The following is a 7,443-nucleotide window of genomic DNA, read 5'->3' on the forward strand; positions in this document are numbered from 1 at the left end:
TGAGAAATATACCAATTTGGATTGGTTATGAAGTACCATATCTCAGTATAATTGGTTCACTCATGTATCTTGTAAAATACTACAAGACCCAATATATCCTTTTACTTAATTTGTTAGCAAGGTCTATTTCTACTCCTACTACGAGACATCGAAATGGGATAAGATACATGAGTTTTAATGATTTTCTAAAGATTGCAGTCCCGATATTACTGGTCATACTGATGTTGGGTACTCATCTAACCCGTATAAATCTCGGTCACAAACATATAATGTGTTCACATGTGGGGATACTGCCATATCTTGGAGATATACAAAGCAGTCTATCTAGCCACTTTATCAAACCATGATGAGATAATAGCTATTCATGAAGCAAGTCAAGAATGAGTATGGTTGAGATCCATGATACATCTCATTTGAGAAAAATGTGACGTGAAATATGACAATGTACCTACAATTTTATACGGAAACAATGCAACACGCATAACACATCTTGATGGATTCATAAAAGGAGATAGAATGAAGCACACTTCATCAAAACTTTTCTACATACATGAGCTCCAAAGAATGGTGATATTAATGTGCAACAGATTCGTTCAAGTGACAATGTGACTGTTTTATTCACTGAGTCTCCTTCAATTGCAACTTTCAAGAAGATGGTGTACAAGATCGGGATACAAAGGTTCAAGGATGTTCTTATTAGGGGGAGTTAATATGCATTGTACTCTTTTTCCCTTACGAGGTTTTGTCCCACTGGGTTTTCCTTGTAAGGTTTTTAATGAGGCAGCCGAAATGCATATTATTAGAGATATGTACTCTTTTTCATTCACTAGATTTTTTTCTACTGGATTTTTTCTAGTAAGGTTTTAACGAGGCACATTATCTACCACTTAGACATTCAAGAGGGAGTGTTCTAAATGTATTTACATTATAGTGAATGTCTATCAAGATCTACTTTGATATCTATTAGGATTTGAAGCATCCATCTTTTACTCAGACTAGGAGTAAATTTCTCCTATAAATAGAGGGGTTTTGTTTATTGTATTGACAATCTGATGATCTCTCATCCCTCAAGAGAAGAAATAACAATCACTCTTTCTTTTCTCTCTACTCTTCTTCTTTATTCTTTCTTGTTTTATAACACAAACACATTATTAATCTTATTATAATATTTAAGAATAGATGTCCACAGTTCCCACCACTATATTTACTAATACCTTTTTATTTTAGTGAACCACTTCATTATATCATCTTATAATATTTTTCAAATGTTCATAAGATATAATTGCATTATTTACAATCGAACTCGAAAAAACGAAATTTCAAGAAATTTTATATAAACTGAAAATAAAAAAATTTAGCTAAATAATGAGTTAGTGTATTTCATACACGAGGAATATATACAAAGTCAATTTTTTTAGAAGAACTCATCGATCTCCACATATCCTTGCAAGTAGTATCTATTTTCCAAGATACTATTATCTTCTTTTATAATATTTGCACCATTATTTGTTAGAAAATATATCCCAAGATCACAAAATATACGAGGAAGAACACATAGATGAAGGTTTGATCATCAAAAAAATATAAGATTTTAGGCTTGAAACACGTGTAAAACGCTTTTCTAAAAAATGTATTTGCTCCGCTCCTCTATGAGATTGCTATGAGATAATATACGAATATTTTAATAGTTATTATGACAAGCCTATAGAATTCTCACCAACCAAATATAATAGTAAAAAAATTCTTTTGAAAAGGAAGAACCTGAACTTTATCTTTTGGAAAAAAAATTTCTTTATGGGATGTTGTTAAAAAAAAATTCTCTGTCAAAACTGACAATTACCTTTTCAGAAGTTGGAGAAATTGGATTCAAATAGAAACGGTAGAAACAAAAAATGAAAGGACATAACACATTTCAACACCTCTTCATAAAAAACACAACGTTTTATCTAAAAACACATTTTTATTAAAATACTTATAATTAAAAATTAAATTTAAATAAAACTCAACATTCTTTGCATCTAATATATATATATATATACTAGTTCAGCTGTACGTGCCTTGAGCGTGTACCTCACTTTAATGATGCGTGTACCTCACTTTAATGATGCGTGTACCTCACTTTAATGAGTTCAAACATTACACTAAATAGAATATTTTTTGAAATAATAAAGATGAATATAATAATTAAATTTCATCTACCATTTGTAAATTGCAACAAAACAATAAAAATGATAGAGACATTAAAATAATACAATTAAATCTAATTTTACATACAAAAATTTTATCAAGGTCGTCCGACACTCATCTACCACCTGTAAACAATAACAAAATAATACGATGATAGAGATATCAAAATAATACAACTAAATCTAACCTTTACATAAAAAAATTTCTCAAAAGCCGACCAACATTTATCTATCACCTGTAAACTATAATAAAATAATACGATAAAAGTGATATCAAAACAATACAATTAAACTTAAATACTACACACAAAAATTTCTCAAAGCCGGTTGACATTCATCTACGAACTGTAAACTACCACAAAACAAAAAACTAATAGAGGTATTAGATAATACAATTATGCCTAACCTTTACCTAAAAAAATAAAATTCAAAGTCGACTCACATTAATCTAGTATCTATAAATTAAAATAAAATAATAAAATAATAAAGATATTAAAACAATACAATTAAACCTAACCTTTACATAAGAAATTCTTCAAAGCCAACCGACATTCATCTACGACCTGTAAACTAAAAAAAACAATATAATAGTGATCACAAAGCTTTAATTTTGATCCAACTAGTTCTTACCTGAGTGAAAATTTTGACCCTTAAAAATGATTTTGAATGAACATAATATATATACACACACACACATATGTTGAATTCTATTATGTTCACAAAAACAGTGAAGAAGTTGAGAGTTAGAAAACCTAACATCCACCAATATAAACATGCAATCGAATCAAGTTAGATGAACATCAATCATATTCTCTCAATAGACAAACCAATTTGTTCTCTAATTTAATGTACATCTCAATATTTATAGAAGTATTTCCTTAATAGAGTCCTATTGTAGGAGTATTTTTTTAATTGAACAGTAGAAAGAAAATATTAATTAATTTTCCTACCATATATTTTAGGAGTTCCATATATTTAAGAAAATCTAGTAGAAAGGAAAATATTAATTAATTCTCCTCCCATATATTTTAGGAGTCCCATATATTTTAAGAAGACTAATTAATATAATAAAAAATAATTAAATAATAAATTAAAAAGTAACAAAAAGACAGTTTTGTCTAAAGAATAGTCTTTTAATGAAGTGCAAAAAGTTCAAATCACTTTTCTAAGGGTTTTCACACTTTTAATAACTTATAGATATAGATTATAAATATAGATTATAGATTATAGATTATAGATATAGATAATAGATAGATTAAAGATTATAGACATATATATATATATATATATATGAATCTTTAATCAATTATTTTGTAATGCGCTTATCAAAGTTTATCCAATTGCTAGTGCTTTAGCAATGATGATCTTCCTCCAAATTAAATAGCAGTGCCAAGGAAGTAAGCAAATGACCACAACTATTCATAGCCACATTCTAATGTTTGCCTCTTCCGCCTTTTCCTTTTCCACATGCAACCCTGCATTTGTAAAAACTATAATCCATCTTGTGATATAGTACAATATACCTTGAACTAGGAACCAAAATGAGCCACGAAATTAAAAAAATTGATCAAAATAAGTCACCTATTAAAAAGTTATCAAAATAGGCTAAACGTAATAATTTATTATGTTTTTCACTTTTTTGTTAAAAGTCAACTAACGAAGTTGACTTTCTTAAAAACGTAAGAAATTATTATGTTTTTCACATTTATTTGTAAAACGTAATAATTTCTTACGTCATGTCAGAAAAACAAGTAAAACATAAGAATTTCTTACATTTTACACGAAAGTCGAGGTAAAAAAAGGTAGTGAGCTGTACAATCAGTAATAAATGTAAATTTTCTGAAAATTCTCCTACAACGTAAGAAAAACTTACGTTGTACACTTTTTAAAAAACTTAAGGTGGTCCCCCACCCCCATATTTTTCACTAATGTCTCATCACCTGGTCCCCACCCCTACTTTTTCCACTTTTTAGTTTTTACGTTTGACAATTTTAAATTTTTTATCTTTTTATAGTTAAATTTATTTATATTTTATGCCTAGTCCAAATAATTTATTTTTGCTCTATTTAATAATTTTTTACGTTTTATATAAAAAAAATTAGAAAAAAAATATCAATTACCTCATTAACTTAACAATTTTCTTATATTTATTATATATCAAAAAATAATCACTTATATCCTTAATTATCCGATTTGTCTCTAAAAAATTATACTTTTGAGTTTTTCTCTACTCCATAATAGTGAAATATTGAATTTTCGTCGATCAAATATGCTAGTAAATACAAGAATTATATTTTCTTGGTTTGTTAAAAATATGAAATTAATTTTTTCGGTTAGTGATTCATCATAGTTTTCGATTAGAGTTTCGATTAGGATATTGAGGAGACTCACATGCACAAATACATTTAATATTATAATTAATAAAGTAAAAAATTATAATTTAATTTAGGAGTGTACAAAAATCATACCGATAGATATATATGATAATGTATAAATCAATAACATTTTTATCGGTATAATTTTGTTAAAAAAATTATTGTGTTATTTGTTCGATTTTGATTAATTTATTGGTAAACCGATAACCCAATAAGATTATACTAAATAATTATTTTACACTCTGCACCAAGCAAATATAATAGTAAAGAAATTCTTCAAAAAAGCAAGAACCTAAACTTTATCTTCTGGAGAAAAAAATTAATTCTTTGTGGGATGTTGTTAAAAATAAATCTCTATCAAAAGTGACAATTACCTTTTCAGAAGTTGGAGTTAGATTCAAATAGAAATAGTAGAAACAAAAAATAAAAGGGCATAACACATTTCATTAAAGGACACTTCTTCATAAAAGACATAACATTTTATCTAAAAACACATTTTCATTAAAATACTTATAATTAAGAATTTAATTTAAATAAAATCCAACATTCTTTGCATCTATATATATATATATATATATATATATATATATATATATAGACACACTAGTCCAGGTGTGTAAACGCCTTGAACGTGTACCTCACTTTAATGAGTTCAAACATTACACTAAATAAGATATTTGTTGAAATAAAAAGATAAATATAATAATTAAATTTCATCTACCATCTGTAAATTGCAACAAAACAATACAATGATAGAGACATTAAAATAATACAATTAAATCTAATGTTTACATATAAAAATTTTCTCAAACTCATCTGAAACTCATCTACTACTTGTAAACAATAACAAAATAAATTATTACGTTTACCACTTTTTTGTTAACGGTTAACTAACAAAGTAGACTTTTTTAAAAACGTAAGAAATTATTACGTTTTACACATTTATTTGTAAAACGTAATAACTTCTTATAGTGTGTCAGAAAAACAAGTAAAACGTACGAATTTCTTATGATTTATACAAAAGTCGAGGTAAAAAAAGGCATTGAGTTGTTAAATCAGTAATAAATGTAACTTTTCTGAAAATTCTCCTACAACGTAAGAAAAACTTACGTTGTACAATTTTTAAAAAACTTAAGGTGGTCCCCCACCCTCACATTTTCCACTAATGTCTCATCACCTAGTTCCCACCCCTACTTTTTCCACTTTTTAGTTTTTACGTTTGACAATCTTAAATTTTTTACTTTTTGTAGTTAAATTTATTTATATTTTATACCTAGTCCAAATAATTTTTTTTTGCACTATTTAATAATTTTTTACGTTTTATATAAAAAATAAATAAAAAAGAAGTATCAATTACCTCATTAACTTGACAATTTTCTTATATTTATTATATATCAAAAAATAATCACTTATATCCTTAATCATCTGATTTGTCTCTAAAAAAATTATAATTTTGAGTTTTTCTCTACTCCAAAATAGTGAAATATTGAATTTTTGTCGATCAAATATGCTACTACATACAAGAATTATATTTTCTTGGTGTGTTAAAAATATGAAATTAATTTTTTCGGTTAGTGATTCATTGTAGCTTTCGATTAGTGTTTCAATTAGGATATTGAGGAGACTCGTATGCATAAATACGTTTCATTTGATAATTAACAGAGTAAAAAATTAAAAATTAATTTAGGAGTGTACAAAAATCATACCGATAGATATATATTATAATGTATAAATCAATAATATTTTTTTCGATACGATTTTGTTAAAAAAAATTATTGTGTTATTTGTTCGATTTTGATTTTTTTAATGGTAAATCAATAGTCCAATAAGATTATACTAAATAATTATTTTACACTCTGCACCAAGCAAATATAATAGTAAAGAAATTCTTCCGAAAAGCAAGAACATGAACTTCATTTTTTGGAGAAAAAGATAATTCTTTGTGGGATGTTAAAAAAAAATTCTCTGTCAAACGTGACAATTACCATATCAGAAGTTGGAGTTGGATTCAAATAGAAACGGTAGAAACAAAAAATAAAAGGACATAACACATTTCATTAAAAGACACTTCTTCATAAAAGACACAACATTGTATCTAAAAACACATTTTCATTAAAATACTTATAATTAAGAATTTAATTGAAATAAAATCCAACAATCTATGCATCGAATATATATATATATATATATATATATTACTACTACTACTTAAGGTGTACGCTCCTTGAACGTGTATCTCACTTTAATGAGTTTAAACATTACGCTAAATAAGATATTTGTTGAAATAATAAGATATAATACCCAATTAATCCCTAGAACTATACCCAAAAAGGCTATGACACACCTCAACTTAAAGAGGGTCCTATTACCCCTTGAACTAATTAAAAGTATAATTTTGACACCCTTAGTGCCTACGTGGCACATATGTGGCACAACACTCTGAAGTGTCCACGTAGGCACACGTGTGTCAAAATTATACTTTTAATTAGTTCGGGGGGGGGGGGTTATAGGACTCCCTTTAAGTTGAGGTGTATTATAGTCTTTTTGGGTATAGTTAGGGGGGTAATTGGGTATTTTCTCAAATAATAAAGATGAATATAATAATTGAATTTCATCTATCTGTAAATTGCAACAAAACAATATAATGATAGAGACATTAAAATAATACAATTAAATATAATTTTTACATACAAAATTTTTTAAAAGTTGTCCGACACTCATCTACCACCTATAAACAATAACAAAATAATACGATGATAGAGATATCAAAATAATACAACTAAACCTAAGCTTTACATAAAAAATTTTCTCAAAGCCGGCCAACATATATCTATCTATCAACATATAATTAAACTTAAATATTACACACAAAAATTTCTCAA

This window comes from Capsicum annuum, chromosome 11, assembly GCF_002878395.1.
Source record: "Capsicum annuum cultivar UCD-10X-F1 chromosome 11, UCD10Xv1.1, whole genome shotgun sequence".
Lineage (NCBI taxonomy): Eukaryota > Viridiplantae > Streptophyta > Magnoliopsida > Solanales > Solanaceae > Capsicum > Capsicum annuum.